The sequence below is a fragment of the Ovis aries genome, chromosome 19 (genome assembly GCF_016772045.2).
Source record: "Ovis aries strain OAR_USU_Benz2616 breed Rambouillet chromosome 19, ARS-UI_Ramb_v3.0, whole genome shotgun sequence".
Classification (NCBI taxonomy): Eukaryota; Metazoa; Chordata; class Mammalia; order Artiodactyla; family Bovidae; genus Ovis; species Ovis aries.
Genome location: NC_056072.1, coordinates 32170173 through 32189899, shown reverse-complemented (window position 1 = coordinate 32189899; position 19727 = coordinate 32170173). Strand labels below are relative to the sequence as shown.

Genomic DNA, 19727 nt, shown 5'->3' with positions numbered 1-19727 from the left:
AAAGCAGAGATTTCACTTTGCCAACAGTCAAAATTGTAGTCAAAGCTGTAGTTTTTCCAGTAGTCATGTATGGATGTGAGAGTTGGACCATAAAGAAGGCTGAGCGCCCAAGAATTGATGCTTTTGAACTATGGTGCTAAAGAATACTCTTGAGAGTCCCTTGGACAGCAAGAAGATCAAACTAGTCAATCCTAAAGGAAATCAACTTTGAATATTCATCGGAAGGACTGATGCTGAAGCTGAAACTCCAGTACTGTGGCCACCTGATGCAAAGAGCTGACTCACTGAAAAAGACCCTGATGCTGGGAAAGACTGAAGACAGGAGGAGAAGGGGGAGGCAGAGGACGAGATAGTTGGATGGAATAACCGACTCAAAGGACATGAGTTTGGCAAACTTCAGGAGACGGTGAAGGACAGGGAGGCCTGGCATGCTGCAGTGCCTGGAGTTGCAAAGAGCTGGACACGACTGAGCAACTGAACAACCACGTGACCTGGCAATCCCACCCCTGGGCCTGTATGCCAAGGAAAACCATAATTTGAAAAGACACCTGTACTCTAAAGAAGTTAGGAAGGTGGGGTTCAAACACACGCAATATCATGTATGAAATTGATCATCAAGAAGCACCTACTGCAAAGCACAGGGAACGCTGCTCAGTCTCTGGAACCTGTACAAGAAAGAAAGTGAAAAGAGCTGATATGCTGCTGCTGCTGCTGCCACCAAGTCGCTTCAGTCGTGTCTGACTCTGTGCGACCCCATAGACGGCAGCCCACCGGGCTCCGCCGTCCCTGGGATTCTCCAGGCAAGAACACTGGAGTGGGTTGCCATTTCCTTCTCCAATGCATGAAAGGGAAAAGTGAAAGTGAAGTTTCTCAGTCGTGTCTGACTCTTAGCGACCCCATGGACTGCAGCCCACCAGGCTCCTCGGCCCATGGGATTTTCCAGGCAAGAGTACTGGAGTGGGGTGCCATTGCCTTCTCCGAAGAGCTGATATATGTTTATGCATAAATTAATCCCTTTGTGTTACACCACAAACAACCACAACACTGTAAGTCAACTGCAACCCAATATAGAAGCAAAATCAAATCTAAAAAGGAAAAAAGGAAACTAAACCAGAGCCAAGAGTACGGCCCTTAGGCTTCAGGGAATGGTCTAGTGTCTCATGCAAGGACCCAGGCTGCCCAGGGTCCCCCAGGCTGAACTGTGGTGCAGCTAAGGGAGCTGGGGACGAGGTGCCAGAGAATGAACCCCTCTTGGGCCTGGAAGACTGGGTCTCCTGTGGATGGGACCCCACTCTCCTGATCCAGGTGGGTCCTCTTACACCTCAAGCAAGTCGAGTAACCCAAACAACGGTGGGCCTCTGTGCCAGAAGAGCTTTGAAAAGCCACCTGCTGCCCAGGGCTCTGGGCGCTGGGGTTCCCACTGGCAGCCTCCTTCCTCGAGAGTCATCCTGCCTATGGACGAAAGCACCCTCAGCATCGCCATTATGGCGGGGCTTGGGATTTCTGAGAAAGGGCCAGGCTACGTGGAAAAAGTACCAAAACAGAAGCCCTGGGATCTTTCTTCTGGCACACTCCGCTGGAAGCCGCTACCCAAGAACACCACTTTCTCTAGGGCGCTGGTTGCTCAAGCAACCCTAGCGGGGCACAGGGGAGTGCTGCCACCTTGTGGACATTTCCCGGAACTACAGGTGCCAGAGCTGTGCTTCTGGGCGCCTCAGAATCATAGGGCCTGTAAAAGGATACCAGCCTGTAAGTAATGTCCACTGGCAGGTCATCAGAAAAGAATTCAAAAGAGGGCAGATCATGCGGAAGCCAATTTCCAGAGGTCAATTTAAAATCGATGCACATTTTTTTCCACCTTCTATTTTTTTTAAAGCACATATTTTAAATATGCTCCATAATTTTCATTATCCAGAGCTGCAAATCACTGCAGCAAGGTAACTCCTTGTAGCAGTCACAATGGCCATCACCAATCAGTCTACGCACAAGGAATGCGGGAAAGGAAGGGCATGCATGAATCAGGACCCTCCTACCTTGTTTTGAGAAATGGAAGTGGGCAACAGCCAACATGGAGGACAGTGAGGTCAGTCTTGAAAAAGCAAAAACAGAGCTATCACATGACCTGGCAATCCCACCCCTGGACGTGTAGGCCAAGGAAAATCATAATTTGAAAAGACACCTGAACCCTAAAGTTCACTGCAGCGCCACGGTCAATAGAAAATGAACAACAGCTCCCTGGACAGACGCCTGGAGAAGAAGACATGGTCAGTGTCTACCATGAAACAGGACTCAGCCAGGAAAGTGAATTATTGGCTTGGCAGCCACACGGATGGACCTGGAGATGATCATGCTGACTGAAGGAAGTCAGACAGGGAACAGCAGAACTCCTATGACATCAATTAGAGGAAGAATCTAAACCATGATATAAATGTACTCATTTGTGAAACAGACTCAACGAATATGGAAAGAAACGTATGTTTCCCAAGGGGTGAAGAAATGAGGTCAAGTGGGGAGGGGAGGGAGAACTCAGGAGGGTGGGATTCACACATACACAATACTACATATGAACTAGGTCATCAAGAAGTACTTACTGCAAAGCACAGGCAACGCTCCTCCAACAGTCTCTAATAAACCACACAGGAAAGAGCGTAACTAAAAGTTGAGATGTATATGTATATGAATAAGTGAATCTGTCTGGGATACACTGAAAACAACCACAGCACTGTAAGTCCACTACGTTCCAACATAAAGGAAAACTCAAATCTAAAAAAAAAGAGAGAGAGAATTAAAAAATTCTGCCCTTAGGTCTCAGGGCCTGGGCTGTTGTTGCCTCCAGGAGCAAGGGCCGACCCAGGTCCCCCAGGCTGAACTGTGGTGCAGCTGATGGAGCTGAGGGCAAGGTGCCAGCAAATGACACTGTTTGGGGCCTACAGTGCCCGGTCCCCTGTGGATAGGACTCCTGATCCAGGCGGGCCCTCCCACACCTCAAGCAAGTCAAGTATACGGAAAAAATGGTGGACTTCTGTGCCAAAACAGCTTTGAAAACTTACCTGCTCCCCAGGTTTCCTGATGCTGGGGTTCCCACTGGAAGCGCCTTTCCTTGAGAGTCATTGAGTCATGCCCTTTGTTTGACAGCACTCTCAGCATCGCTGTTAGGGCGGGCTTAGGATTTATGGGAAAGGGCACATGATGCCGGAAGAGTACCAAGATGTGAGACCTGGGCTCTTTCTTCTGACACATTCCACTAGAAGCTACCACCCAGGACACCACCTTCTCTAGGGCTCTGGTTGCCCAAGCCACCCTAGGGGCGTGGAGAAGTGTTGCCTTCTTGCGGAACTTTGCTGGAACTACAAGTGCCCAAGTGGTGCTTCTGGCTCTTCAGAGTCACAATGCAGGGCTGTAAGGGACACCAACCCGCAAGCAAGTCCTCTGGCAGGTCATCGAAACAAATTCTAAAGAGGGTGGATTGCTCGGAGGTCACTTTCCCAAGCTCAACTTCTCTTTACCGAACACGAGTTTTGGGTTTTCTTTTCCCCTTCTGTTTTTTTTTAAAGCATATATTTTAAATATGTTCCATAACGCTCATTTTCGAGAGCTGCAAATCACAACTGCAGCGAGGGATCTCTCTGCACCACTCACAATGGCCATCACCAACAGTCTACACACAAGGCATGCAGGAAAGGGAGGACATGCCAGAAACAGAGCTCTTCTGCCTTGTTTTGAGAAATGGAAGTGAGCAACAGCCACCATGGAGAACAGTGTGGATGTTCCTGAAAACACTAAGGACACAGCTACTACATGGCCTGCGACCCCACCCCTGGACTGTAGGCCGAGGAAAATCGCAATTTGGAAAGACTCCTGTACCGTAAAGTTCACTGCAGCACCACGGGCGGACAACAGCTCCCTGGACAGACACCTGGAGAAGATGTGGTCGGTCTGTACCGTGAAACAGGACTCAGCCAGGAAAGCGAATTACTGCCTTTGCAGCGTGGACCTGCAGATGGTCAGGCTAAACGAAAGAAGTCAGACAGGGGACAACAGAACAAGTATGACATCTCTTAGAGGTGGAATCTAAAACAGGATAAAAAAGCCTGCATGAATGACAAAGACTCAGTCTAAAAGAACTTATGGTTCCCAAGGGGGTAAAATGAGGGTAAGGAGCAGGGGCAGGAAGAACTCAGGAGGGTGGGATTTACACACACACAATACTATACAGGAACTGAATCACCTACTGCAAAGCACAGGGAATGCCACTTAAACAGTCTCTAAGAACCTGTGCAGCAAAGAATGTGGACATGAAATGGTGTGCGTGTAAGTGAATCCATTTGCGCTATACTGAAAAACCAAACCACCACAAGTCAACTATATTTCAACATTGAAACAAAAACAAATCTAAAAACAAAAAGTAAGGAAAGCAAATACAAGCCAAGAATATTGCCCTTAGGGCTCGGGGACTTGGCTGTTGTCACACCCCAGGAACCCGGGGCCATCTGGGGTCCCCAGATGAACTGTGGTACAGCTGAGTCATCGGGGAGGAGGTGCCAGCAAATGAACCACTCTTGGTCCTGGAGTTCCTGTTCCCCTGTGGATGGGACCCCAATCCCCTGATCCAGGTGGGACCTCCTACACCTCACCCAAGTCGAGTACAATAACAACAAAACGATGGACGTCTGTGCCAAAAAGAGCTTTGACAAGCCACCTGCTCCACTGGCCTCCCAGTCCACCGGCAGCATCCACCCTCAGGATTCACCCACTCTATGCCTACAGCATGGTCCGCATTGTTGTTTGGGTGCAGCTAGGGATTTCTGGGTAAAGGCACACTGTGTGGGAAAAAGTACCAAGACAGGAGCCCAGGGCTGTTTCTTCCGGCACATTCCACTGGAAGCTACCACCTGGGACACCATGTTTTCTAGGGCTCTGGTCACCCTAAACCCCCTAGCAGAGTATAGAGAAGTGCTGCCGATTCGCGGAAGTTTCCCACAAGTGCCAGAGCGGAGTTTCTGAGAACTTCAGAGTCCCCTGGCCTGCAGGGCTGTAAAGGACACTGTTGCTGCTGTTCACTCAGTCGTGTCCGGTTCTGTGTGACCCCAAGGACTGCAGCACGCCAGGCTTTCCTGTCCTTCACCATCTCCCAGAGCTGGTGCCTACTAAGTCACTTCACAGGACTGGAAAAGGTCCATTTTCATTCCAGTCCCAAAGAAAGGCAATGCCAAAGAATGCTCAAACTACGGCACAATTGCACTCATCTCACACGCTAGTAAAGTAATGCTCAAAATTCTCCAAGCCAGGCTTCAGCAGTACGTGAACCATGAACTCCCAGATGTTCAAGCTGGTTTTAGAAAAGGCAGAGGAACCAGAGATCAAATTGCCAACATCCGCTGGATCATGGAAAGAGCAAGAGAGTTCCAGAAAAACATCTATTTCTGCTTTATTGACTATGCCAAAGCCTTTGACTGTGTAAATCACAATAAACTGTGGAAAATTCTGAAAGAGATGGGAATCCCAGACCACCTGACCTGCCTCTTGAGAAATCTGTCTGCAGGTCAGGAAGCAAGAGTTAGAACTGGACATGGAACAACAGACTGGTTCCAAATAGGAAAAGGAGTACGTCAAGGCTGTATATTGTCACCCTGCTTATTTAACTTCTATGCAGAGTACATCATGAGAAACGCTGGACTGGAAGAAACACAAGCTGGAATCAAGATTGCAGGGAGAAATATCAATAACCTCAGATATGCAGATGACACCACCCTTATGGCAGAAAGTGAAGAGGAACTAAAAAGCCTCTTGATGAAAATGAAAGAGGAAAGTGAAAAAGTTGGCTTAAAGCTCAACATTCAGAAAACGAAGATCATGGCATCTGGTCCCATCACTTCATGGCAAATAGATGGGGAAATAGTGGAAAGAGTGTCAGACTTTATTTTTTGGGGCTCCAAAATCACTGCAGATGGTGACTGCAGCCATGAAATTAAAAGACGCTTACTCCTTGGAAGAAAAGTTATGACCAACCTAGATAGCATATTCAAAAGCAGAGACATTAGTTTGCCGACTAAGGTCTGTCTAGTCAAGGCTATGGTTTTCCCTGTAGCCATGTGTGGATGTGAGAGTTGGACTGTGAAAAAGGCTGAGTGCCGAAGAATTGATGCTTTTGAACTGTGGTGTTGGAGAAGACTCTTGAGAGTCCCTTGGACTGCAAGGAGATCCAACCAGTCCATTCTGAAGGAGATCAGCCCTGGGATTTCTTTGGAAGGAATGATGCTAAAGCTGAAACTCCAGTACTTTGGCCACCTCATGCGAAGAGCTGACTCATTGGAAAAGACCCTGATGCTGGGAGGGATTTGGAGCAGGAGAAGGGGACGAGAGAGGATGAGATGGCTGGATGGCATCACTGACTCGATGGACGTGAATCTGAGTGAACTCTGGGAGTTGGTGATGGACAGGGAGACCTGGCGTGCTGCGATTCATGGGGTTGCAAAGACTCGGATACAACTGAGCAACTGAACTGAACTGAACTGAAGTCACTTCAGTCATGTCAGATCCTTTATGACCCTATGGGCTGTAGCCTGCTAGGCTCCTCTGTCCATGGGATTCTCCAGGCAAGAACTGGAGCAGGCTGCCGTGTCCCCCTCCAGGAGATCTTCTTGACTCAGGGATCGAATCCAAGTCTCTTATGTCTCCTCCATTGGCAGGCTGGTTCTTTACCACTCATGCCACCTGGAAAGCCCACAAAGGGCACCAGCCTGCAAGCAATGGCAGGTGACTGAAAAATAATTCAAAAGAGGGCAGATCTTGGGGAACCCAATTTCCAGAGGTCAATTTTAATTTAACACAGACTTTTTTTTCTTTTTTCTTATTTTTTTTAAAGAAGCACATACTTTAAACATGCTCCATAAGGCCCCTTTTTAGAGGGCTAGGAATCAAATATCTCCTCACATCAATCACAATGGCCATCACCAAACAGTCTACCCACAAGGAACGCAGGAAAGCAAGGGCATGCATGAAATAGGACCCTCCTGTCTTGTTTTGAGGAATGGATGTAGGCAACAGCCACGATGGAGAACAGTGTGGAGGTTCCTGAAACACTAAAAGCAGAGCTGCCACACTGCCAGGCAACACCACTCCTCAGCCTGGATGTCAAGAAAAATCACAATTTGAAAAGACAGCTGCGCCTCAGAATTAACTCTGCACTGATGGCAAGAGCAAGCAACCGAAAGCTGCCTGGACAGATGCCTGGACGGGAAGACGTAGTCAGTCTGTCGCGTGAAATAGGACTCGGCCAGGAGAATGAATTACTGCCTTTGCAGCCACATGAGTGGACCAGGAGATGATTTTGCTGACTGAAGAAAGTCAGACAGGGAACCACAACAGACTGACGACGGTATCTTTTAGAGATGGATTCTAAAATGCGATACTACTGCACTGATTCATGAAACAGATTCAAAGACTTCGAAAAGAAGGCTGTCTTTCCACGGGGGAGAAGCATGGGGGTAAAGCTGGAGGACAGGGAGAACTTAGGAAGGTGCGATTCACACATTCACGATACAATAATGAGCTAGATCATCGAGAAGCACCTCCTGCAAAGCAGAGAACGCCTCAGTCTCCAGGAACCTATACAGGAAAGAATATGCATAAGAGCTGACATATACGTATATGTATAAGTGAGTCAGTCTGCCCTACATAAAAAAAAAAAAACAACCCAAAGACTGAAAGTCAACTATATTTCAACGTTAAACAAAATCAAATCGAAAAAGAAAAAAAAAAAAGGAAAGGAAAGCATCACCAAGAATATTGCCCTTAGGCCCTGGGGACTGGGCTGTCACCTCCCAGGTGCCGCGGTCTCCCCAGGTCCCCCAGGCTGAGCTGTGTTGCAGCTGAGGGAGCTGGCGATATGGTGCCAGCGAATGAACCCCTCTTGGGTCTGGCCTCTCCAGTCCCCTGTGGGTGGGACCCGAATCTCCTGATCAAGGCAGGCCCTCCTACACCTCACGCAAGTCGGGTACACCCAAGAAACGGTGGACCTTTGTGCCGAAAGAGCTTTGAAAAGTCATCTGCTCCCCAGGTCCCTGCTGCTGGGGCTGCCACCTGCAGCCTCCTTCCGTGGAGTCACCACGGCGAAGGAGGACGTGCAGACTTGACATCGCCTGTATGGTGGGGCTTGGGATTTCTGAGAAAGGGGAACGCCACCCGGGAAAGAGTACCCAGACAGGAGCACTGGGCTCTTTCTTCTAGTTCATTCCACTGGAAACTACCACTCACGACACCACTTTCTCTAGGGCTCTTGGTTCCTCAAGCCACCCTAGCCGAGTGCGGAGAGGTGCTGCCTACTTGTGGACGTATCCGGAACTACAAGTGTCAGAGCGGAGCTTCTAGGCGCTTCAGTCACAAGGCCTGCAGGGCTGTCAAGAACACCAGCCTACAAGCAGTGTCTCGTGTGTGTGTGTGTGTGCGTGCGTGTGTGTGTGTGTGTGCGCGCGCGCGCGCGCGCGGGGTCGGGGGAGTCAATGTCCAGAGTTCAATTTAAATTTCACCTGATATGGTTTTTTCCCTCTATTCGGTTTTTGTGTTGTTGTTGTCGTTGTTGTTTTTTAAGAAGCACTTATTTTAAATTGGCTCCATATGTTCATTTTCAAGGGCTGCAAATCAAAACTGCAGCAAGGCATCTCCCTGCACCACTCACAACGGCCCTGACCGAACACTCTCAGTTCAGTTCAGCTCAGCTCAGTCGCTCAGTTGTTTCCGACTCTTTGCGACCCCATGAATCGCAGCACGCCAGGCCTCCCTGTCCATCACCAACTCCCGGAGTTCACTCAGACTCACGTCCATCGAGTCCGTGATGCCATCCAGCCATCTCATCCTCGGTCGTCCCCTTCTCCTCCTGCCCCCAATCCCTCCCAGCATCAGAGTCTTTTCCAGTGAGTCAACTCTTCGCATGAAGTGGCCAAAGTATTGGAGTTTCAGCTTTAGCATCATTCCTTCCAAAGAAATCCCAGGGCTGATCTCCTTTAGGATGGACTGGTTGGACCTCCTTGCAGTCCAAGGGACTCTCAAGAGTCTTCTCCAACACCACACTTCAAAAGCATCAATTCTTTGGTGCTCAGCCTTCTTCACAGTCCAACTTTCACATCCATACATGACCACAGGAAAACCATAGCCTTGACTAGACAGACCTTAGGCAGCAAAGTAATGGCTCTGCTTTTGAATATACTGTCTAGGTTGGTCATAACTTTTCTTACAAGGAGTAAGTGTCTTTTAATTTCATGGCTGCAGTCACCATCTGCAGTGATTTTGGAGCCCAAAAATAGTCTGACACTGTTTCTACTGTCTCCCCATCTATTTCCCATTAAGTGATGGGACTGGATGCCATGATCTTCGTTTTCTGAATGTTGAGCTTTAAGCCAACTTTTTCACTCTCCTCTTTCACTTTCATCAAGAGGCTTTTTAATTCCTCTTCACTTTCTGCCATAAGGGTGGTGTCATCTGCATATCTGAGGTTATTGATATTTCATGCAAAGATGGGCTCGATGAAGGACAGAAATGGTCTGGACCTAACAGAAGCAGAAGATATTAAGAGGTGGCAAGAATACACAAAAGAACTGTACAAAAAAGATCTTCACGACTCAGATAATCATGATGATGATCATCACTAATCAAGGGCCAGACATCCTGGAATGTGAAGTCAAGTGGGCCTTAGAAAGCATCACTACGAACAAAGCTAGTGGAGGTGATGGAATTCCAGTTGAGCTATTTCAAATCCTGAAAAATGATGCTGTGAAAGTGCTGCACTCAATATGCCAGCAAGTTTGGAACACTCAGCAGTGGCCGCAGGACTGGAAAAGGTCAGTTTTCATTCCAATTCCGAAGAAAGGCAATGCCAAAGAATGCTCAAACTACCGCACAACTGCACTCATCTCACATGCTAGTAAAGTAATGCTCAAAATTCTCCAAGCCAGACTTCAGCAATACGTGAACCATGAACTCCCTGATGTTCAAGCTGGTTTTAGAAAAGGCAGAGGAACCAGAGATCAAATTGCCAACATCCGCTGGATCATGGAAAAAGTAAGAGAGTTCCAGAAAAACATCTATTTCTACTTTCTTGACTATGCCAAAGCCTTTGACTGTGTGGATCACAAACTGTGGAAAATTCTGAAAGAGATGGGAATACCAGACTACCTAACCTGCCTCTTGAGAAATCTGTATGCAGGTCAGGAAGCAAGAGTTAGAACTGGACATGGAACAACAGACTGGTTCCAAATAGGAAAAGGAGTACGTCAAGGCTGTATATTGTCACCCTGCTTATTTAACTTCTATGCAGAGTACATCATGAGAAACGCTGGACCGAACACTCCACACACAAGGAATTCGGGAAAGGGAGGGAATGCACGAAACAGAACCTTTCTACCCTGTTTTCAGGAATGGAAGTGGGCAACAGCCACGATGGAGAACGGTGCAGAGGTTCTTGGAACACTGAAGGCAGAGCTACCGTGTGACCTGGCAATCCCACCTGTGGACCTGCAGGCCAAGGAAAAATCATAATCTGAAAAGTCACCTGTACCCCAAAGTTCACTGCAGGACCATGGGCCACGCAAGCAACCGAAAGCTCCCCGGACAGACACCTGGAGGAGATGTGTCGATCTGTCCCATGGCTGGCGCTAGGGAAACAAAACCGGCCTGCCAGTTCGGATGACCTAAGAGACACAGTTTCGATCCCCGGGCCAGGATGATCCCCCGGAGGAGGGTGTGGCAAGCCACTCCAGTGTTCTTGCCTGGAGAAGCCTATGGACAGAGAGGCCTGGCGGGCTACAATCCATAGAGTCGCAAAGAGTAGGACACGCCTGAAGCAACTTAGCCCATAGCACGGACTAGGACTCAGCCGCTAAAATGAACTGCTGCCTCTGCAGCCACATGAATGGACCTGGAGATGATCATGAAGGAAGTCACACAGGGAGCGACAGAACAACTATGATACCTCTCAGAGGTGGAAGCTAACCCGTGATACAAATGCACCCATTTACGAAACAGACTCGAATATTTCAAAAGGAAACATGTGGTCCCTAAGGAGAAAAAAATTGGGGTAAAAGGCGGAGGGGAGGGGAACTTAGGAGGGTGGGATTCAAATATACACGATGATATATATGAAACATCATCAGAAGCACCTACTGCAAAGTGCAGGGAACCCTACTCAACCAGTCCCCAACAAGCTGCACAGAAAAGAACGTGAATAAGAGCTGACGTACGCACATGTGTAAGGGAATCCGTATGTGCTACACAGAGAACCACCACAACGCTAGAAGGCAACCACACTCCAATGTGAAAGCAAAATCAACTCCAAAAAGTAAAGAGAAGGAAGGTAAAGAAAACCGAAGAACACTGCCCTTAGGACTTGGGGACGCGCTGTTGTAATGTCTCTGGAGCCCGGCCTTCTGGGGGTCCCTCAGGCTGAACTGTGGTGCAGCTGAGGGAGCCGGGGACAAGGTGCCAGTGAAAGAACCCCTCTCGGGCTGGAGTGCTGGCTCTCCTGAGGACAGCACCCCAATCTCCTGATCCAGGTGGGCCCCCCTACACTTCACCCAAATCGACTAACCAAAACAACGGCCGACCTCGGAGCCGAAAGAGCCTTGAAAAGTCACCTGCTCCCCAGGTCTCCTGGTGCTGCGCTCTCACCTGCAGCCTCCTTCCCCAGGAGTCAATCCGCCGATGGACAACAGCACCATCAGCATCGCCAGCAGGGCGGATGTGGGATTTCTGGAAAGTGGGGAATGCTACTTGGGAAAAAGTATGGACACACGAGCCCTGGCCTCTCACTTCTGACACCTTCCACTGGAAGCTACTACCCAGGACTCCCCTTTCTCTAGGGCTTTTAACAGGAACAAGCAGTGGTGGATGCGCGGGGAGGGCCAAGAGGAGCTATCCCATGTTCAAGGTCAGGAGGGGCGACCTCGTCCAAGGTAAGGAGGAGTGGTTGCGCTTTCCTGGAGCAGCTGTGAAGAGATAACCCATGTCCAAGGTAAGAGAAACCCAAGTAAGATGGTAGGTGCTGAGAGAGGGCATCAGAGGGCAGATAGACTGAAACTATAATCACAGAAAACTAGTCAATCTAATCACACTAGGATCATAGCCTTGTCTAACTCAATGAAACTAAGCCATGCCCTGTGGGGTCACCCAAGGCAGACGGGTCATGGTGGAGAGGTCTGACAGAATGTGGTCCACTGGACATGGGATTGGCAAACCACTTCAGTATTCTTGCCTTGAGAACCCCATAAACAGCATGAAAAGGCAAAATGATAGGATACCGAAAGAGGAACTCCACAGGTCAGTAGGTGCCCAAGATGCTACTGGAGATCAGTAGAGAAATAACTCCAGAAAGAATGAGGGATGGAGCCAAAGCAAAAACAATACCCAATTGTGAATGGGACTGGTGATAGAAGCAAGGTTCGATGCTGTAAAGAGCAATATTGCATAGGAACCTGGAATGTTAAGTCCATGAATCAAGGCAAATTGGAAGTAGTCAAACAGGAGATGGCAAGAGTGAACATTGACATTCTAGGAATCAGTGAACTAAAATGGACTGGAATGGGTGAATTTAACTCAGATGACCATTATATCTACTACTGCAGGCAGGAATCCCTTAGAAGAAATGGAGTAGCCATCATGGTCCACAAAAGAATCCAAAATGCAGTGCTGGATGCAGTCTCAAAAATGACAGATGATCTCTGTTCATCTCCAAAGCAAACCATTCAATATCACGGTGATCCAGGTCTATGCCCCAACCAGTAACGGTGAGGAAGCTGAAGTTGAACGGTTCTATGAAGACCTACAAGACCTTTTAGAACTAACACCCAAAAAAGATATCCTTTTCATTGTAGCGGACTGGAATGCAAAAGTAGGAAGTCAAGAAACATCTGGAGTAACAGGCAAATTTGGCCTTGGAATGTGGAATGAAGCAGGGCAAAGACTAATAGAATTTTGCCAAGAGAACGCACTGGTCACAGTAAACACCCTCTTCCAACAAAACAAGAGAAGACTCTACACATGGACATCACCAGATGGTCAACACTGAAATCAGACTGATTATATTCTTTGCAGCCAAAGATGGAGAAGCTCTATACAGTCAGCAACAAGACCAGGAGCTGACTGTGGCTCAGATCATGAACTCCTTATTGCCAAATTCCAGACTGAAAGTGAAGAAAGTACGGAAATCCACTAGACCATTCAGATATGACCTAAATCAAGTCCCTTATGATTATACAGTGAAAGTGAGAAATAGATTTAAGGGACTAGATCTGATAGACAGAGTACCTGGTGAACTATGGACAGAGGTTTGTGACACTATACAGGAGACAGGGATCAAGACCATCCCCCCAAAAAAGAAAAGCAAAAAGCAAAATGGCTGTCTGAGAAGGCTTTACAAATAGCTGTGAAAAGAAGAGAGGCGAATAGCAAAGGAGAAAAGGAAAGATATTCCCATTTGAATGCAGAGTTCCAAAGAATAGCAAGAAGAGATAAGAAAGCCTTCCTCAGCGATCAATGCAAAGAAATAGAGGGAAAAAACTGAATGGGAAAGATTAGAGATCTCTTCAAGAAAATTGGAGATACCAAGGGAACATTTCATGCAAAGATGGGCTCGATAAAGGACAGACATGGTCTGGACCTAACAGAAGCAGAAGATATTAAGATAAGGTGGCAAGAATACATAGAAGAACTATACAAAAAAGATCTTCACAACCCAGATAATCACAATGATGTGATCACTAATCTAGAGCCAGACATCTTGGAATGTGAAGTCAAGTGGGTCTTAGAAAGCATCACTATGAACAAAGCTAATGGAGGTGATAGAATTCCAGCTGTGCTATTTCAAATCCTGAAAGATGATGCTGTGAAAGTGCTGCACTCAATATGCCAGCAAATTTGGAAAACTCAGCAGTGGCCGCAGGACTGGAAAAGGTCAGTTTTCATTCCAATCCCACAGAAAGGCAATGCCAAAGAATGCTCAAACTATGACACACTCATCTCACACACTAGTAAAGTATTGCTCAAAATTCTCCAAGCCAGGCTTCAGCAATAACTGAACCATGAACTTCCAGATGTTCAAGATGGTTTTAGAAAAGGCAGAGGAACCAGAGATCAAATTGCCAACATCTGCTGGATCATGGAAAAAGTAAGAGAGTCCCAGAAAAACATCTATTTCTGCTTTATTGACTATGCCACAGCCTTTGACTGTGTGGATCACAATAAACTGTGGAAAATTCTGAGAGAGATGGGAATACCAGACCACCTGACCTGCCTTTTGAGAAACCTATATGCAGGTCAGGAAGCAAGAGTTAGAACTGGGCATGGAACTAAAGACTGGTTTCAAATAGGAAAAGGAGTATGTCAAGGCTGTATTTGTCACCCTGCTTATTTAACTTCTATGCAGAGTACATCATGAGAAACGCTGGGCTGGAAGAAGCACAAGCTGGAATCAAGATTGCCGGGAGAAATATCAATAACCTCTGATATGCAGATGACACCACCGTTACGGCAGAAAGTGAAGAGGAGCTGAAAAGCCTCCTGATGAAAGTCAAAGAGGAGAGTGAAAAAGTTGGCTTAAAGTTCAACATTCAGAAAACGAAGATCAAGGCATACGGTCCCATCACTTCACGGGGAATGGATGGGGAAACAGTGGAAACAGTGTCAGACTTTATTTTCGGGGGCTCCAAAATCACTGCAGATGGTGATTGCAGCCATGAAATTAAAAGACACTTACACCTTGGAAGGAAGGTTATGACCAACCTAGATAGCATATTAAAAAGTAGAGAAATTACTTTTCCAACAAAGGTCCATCTAGTCAAGGATATGGTTTTTCCAGTGGTTATGTATGGATATAAGAGTTGGACTATGAAGAAAGCTGAGTGCAGAAGAATTGATGCTTTTGAAGTGTGGTGTTGGAGAAGGCTCTTGAGAGTCCCTTGGACTGCAAGGAGATCCAACCAGTCCATCCTAAAGGAGACCTGTCCTGGGTGTTCATTGGAAGGACTGATGCTGAGGCTGAAACTCCAATACTTTGGCCACCTCTTGCGAAGAGTTGACTCATTGGAAAAGACCCTGATGCTGGGAGGGATTGGGGGCAGAAGGAGAAGGGGACGACAAAGGATGAGATGGCTGGTTGGCATCATCGACTCGATGCACATGAGTTTGGGCGAACTCCGGGAGTTGGTGATGGACAGGGAGGCCTGGCGTGCTGCGATTCATGGGGTCGCAAAGAGTCGGACACGACTGAGCGGACTGAGCGACTGAACTGAACTGAACTAACTGAACTGAACTGAACCTAGCTGGGCACGGAGAAGTGCTGCCACCTTGTGGACGCCTCCTGGAACTACAAGTGCTAGAGCCGCGCATTCCCATGCTTCAGAGTCACAAGGCCTGCGGGGCTCTCAAGGCCACCAGAGAGAATGCAATATCCTTGGGCAGGGCAACGACAAAGAATTCAAAAGAGGGCGGATGGCGGGATAACCAATTTCCAGAGGTCAATATAAATTTGATTCACAGTTTGTTTTTTTTCCTTCTGTTCAGTCACCAAACACTCTACACACAAGGAACATGGGAAAGGGAAGAAATGCCTGAAACCGAACCCTCCTACCTTGTTTTGAGGAATGGAAGTGGCGACAGCCACGATGGAGAACAGTTCCAGGTTCTTGAAAATGATAAATTAGAGGTACCACGTGACCTGACAATTCCATCCCTGGGCCTGAAGGCCAAACACATCTTAACGACCCGGATAACCATGATGGTGTGAGCACTCACCTAGAGCCAGACACACTGAAGTGTGAAGTCAAGTGGGCCTGAGGAAGCATCATACGAACAAACTTAGTGGAGGTGATGGAATCCCAGCTGAGCTACTTCAGTCCTGAAAGATGATGCTGTGAAAGTGCTGCACTCAATATGCCAGCAAATTTGGAAAACTCAGCAGTGGCCGCAGGACTGGAAAAGGTCAGTTTTCATCCAACCCCAAAGAAGGGCAATGCCAAAGAAAGCTCAAACTACCGCACAGTTGCACTCATCTCACACGCTAGTAAAGTAATGCTCAAAATTCTCCAAGCCAGGCTTCAACAGCACATGAACTGAGAACTTCCAGATGTTCAAGCTGGATTTAGAAAAGGCAGAGGAACCAGAGATCAAATTGTCAACATCCGCTGGGTCATGGAAAAGACAAGGGAATTCCAGAGAACCATCTACTTCTGCTTTACTGACTACACTAAAGCCTTGGACTGTGTGGATCACAACAAACTGTGGAAAATTCTGAAAGAGATGGGAATACCAGACCAGCTTACCTGGCTCCTGAGAAACCTGTATGGAGGACAACAAGCAACAGTTAGAACCAGATATGGAATGACGGGCTGGTCCAAACTGGGAAAGAGTAGGTCAAAGCTGTATATCGTCACCCTGCTTTTTTAACTTATACGCAGAGTACATCATGCGAAATGCTGGGCTGGATGAAGCTCATGGTGGAGTCAAGACTGCCAGGAGAAATATCAATAACCTCAGATAAGTAGATGACACCACTCTGATGGCAGCAAGTGAAGAGCAACTAAAGAACCTCTTGATGAGGGTGAAAGAAGAGAGTGAAAAAGCTGGCTTAAACTCAACATTTAAAACACTAACATCATGGCATCTGGTCCCATCACTTCAAGGCAAATAAAAGGAAAAAAGGAAACAGTGACAGACTTTATCTTTTGGGGCTCCAAAATCACTTCCGATGGTGACTGATGCTGAAGCTGAAGCTCCAATACTTTGGCCACCTGATGCAAAGAGCTGACTCATTGGAAAAGACTCTGATGATGGCAAAAATTGAGGGCAGGAGGAGAAGGTGGCGACAGAGGAAGAGATGGTTGGATAGGATCAGCGACTCAGTAGACATGAGTCCGGCAGACTCTGGGAGACAGTGAAGGACAGGGAAGCCAGGAGTGCTGCAGTCCATGGGGTCTCAAGAGTCGGACATGACTGAGCTACTGAACAGCCACATGACCTGGCAATACAACCCCTGGGCCTGTATGCCACAGAAAACCATAATTTCAAAAGACACCCACACTCTAAAGAACTTCGGAAGGTGGGATTCAAGCATACTCATTATTATGTAACAACCAGATCATCAAGGGACACCTACTGCAAAGCTCAGGGAACGCTCCTCAGTCTCTTAGAATCTGTACAAGAAAGAAAGTGAGTAAGAGCTGATGTGTGTGCGAGTCCCTTTGCGCTACACCGAAACAACCACAGCACTGAACTATATGCCAATACAGAAGCGAAATCAAATCTCAAAGGAAAAAACAAGTGAACCAAAGCCAAAATAACTGCCTTTAGGCCTCGGGGACTGGCTGCTGTCACATCCCAACACCCAGGTTGCCCCAGGTCACCCAGCTAAACTGTGGTGCAGGTGAGGGAGCTGGGGACGAGGTGCCAGCAAATAAGCCCCTCTTGGGCCTGGAGTGCCCGGTCCTCTGTGGATGGTACCCCAATGTCCTGATCTAGGAGGACTGCACTCATTTCACATGCTAGCAAAAAGTGGAAAGTGAAGGCAAAAGTCGCTCAGTCGTGTCCAGCTCTTTGCAACTCCATGGACTATAGAGTCCATGGAATTCTCCAGGCCAGAATACTGGAGTGGGTAGCCCTTCCCTTTTCCAGGGGATCTTCCCAACCCAGGTCTCCGGATCGCAGCTGGATTCTTTACCAGCTGGGCCACAAGGGAAGCCCTAGGAAATACCCCAAATCCTTCCAGCTAAGCTTCAACAATATGTGAATCAAGAACTTCCAGACGTACAAGCTGGATTATCAAAAGATCAAACTGCCAACATCTGCTGGATCACAGAAAAAGTATGGGAATTCCAAAAGAACATCCCCTTCTGCTTCATTGACTACACTAAAGCCTTTGTGTGGATCACAACAAACTGTGGAATATTCCTGAAGTGATGGGAATACCAGACCACTTTACCTACCTCTTGACAAACGTGTATGCAGGTCAAGAAGCAACAGTTAGAACTGGACATGAATATTGGACTGGTTCAAAATTGACAAAAGAGTACACCAAGGATGTATATTGTCACCCTGCTTATTTAACTTATATGAAAAATACATCATACAAAATGCTGGGCCAGAAGAAGCACAACCTGGAACCAAGATTGTCAGGAGAAATATCAAAGCCACAGATATGCCCACGAAACCACTTTAATGGCAGAAAGTGAAGAGGAACTAAAAAGCCTCTTGATGAAAGTGAAAGAGGAGAGTGAAAAAACTGCCATAAAATTCCAAGATTCAAAAAATTAAGATCATGATATCCGGTCCCATCACTTCATAGCAAACAGATGGGGAGAAAGTGGAAACAGCATCGGAATTCATTTTCTTGGGCACCAAGATCACTGCGGACAATGACTGCCGCCATGAAATTAAAAGAGCCTGCTCCTTGGAAAAAAACTATGACAAACCCAGACAAGGAATTAAAGTGCAGAGACACCACTTTGCTGACAAAGGTCCTCATAGTCAAAGCTATGGTTTTCCCAGTAGTCATGTATGGATGTGAGAGCTGGACCATAAAGAAGGCGGACAGCCCATGAATTGATTCTTTCAAACTGTGGTGCTGGAGACTCTTGAGAGTCCCTTGGACAGCAAGGAGACCAAACCAGTCAATCCGAAAGGAAATCAACCCTGAATATTGATTGGAAGGTCTTGTGCTGAAGCTGAAGCTCCAATACTTTGGTCGCCTGATGTGAAGACCTGACTCATTGGAAAAGACCCTGATGATGGGAAGGACTGAGGGCAAGAGGAGAAGGGGGCAACAGAGGATGAGACGGTTGGGTCGTAACACTGACTTAATGGACATGAGTTTGGGCAGACTCCAGGAGATGGTGAAGGACAGGGAAGCTGGCATGCTGCAGTCCATGTGGTCACAAACAGGCTCGACTTAGGGACTGAACAATGAACAGCAACAGAGAAATGCCAAGAATGCTGCCCTTAGGTTCAGGGACTGGGGCTGCTGTCACACCCAGGAGCAAGGGCTGACCCAGGTCCCCCAGGCTGAGCTGTTGTGCAGCTGAGGGAGTTGGGGATCAGATACCTGGGAATGAATCCCTCACGCGCCTGAAGTGCCCCATGACCTGGGGATGGGACCCCAATCTCCTGATCCAGGTGGGTCCTCCTACACCTCACGCAAGTCGAGTAAATCCTGGAAAAGGTGGACCCCTGAGCAGAGAAAGCTTTGAAAACCTGCCTGCTCCCCAGCTCTCCTGGCGCTGGGGTTCCCACAGGCAGCCTTCTTCCTTGGGAGTCACCCAGCCTATGGAGGACAGCATTAGGGCGGGGCTTGGGATTTCTGGGAAAGGACATGCTATGTGGGAAAAAGCACCGAGACACTAACCCTGGACTCTTCAGGCACATTCCACTGGAAGCTCCATTTTCTCTAGGGCTCTAGTTGCCCAAGCAATCTAGCCAGGCGCTGAGAAGTGCTGCCACCTTGTGGACGTTTCCCAAAACTACAAATGTCAGAGCAGTGCTTCGGAGAGCTTCAGAGTCACCAGGCCTGCAAGGCTATAAAGGACATGCTTGCTAAGTCGCTTCAGTGGTGTTGAGACCCTATAGACCGTGGCCAGCCAGGCTCTTCTGTCTGTGGGATTCTTCCAGCAAGAACGCTGGAGTGGGTTGCCATGTCCTCCTCCAAGGGACCTTCCCAACTCAGCAACGGAGTCAGGGACTGAATCCACGTC

At 47.7% G+C, this 19727-nt stretch overlaps 1 protein-coding gene across 3 annotated transcripts in view; it reads right to left on the bottom strand.

Moving 5' to 3' along the window:
* FRMD4B (FERM domain containing 4B) overlaps window positions 1-19727 on the bottom strand; it is a 374847-nt gene that overhangs the window by 278964 nt on the left and 76156 nt on the right. The gene's annotated exons all lie outside the window — the stretch shown is intronic.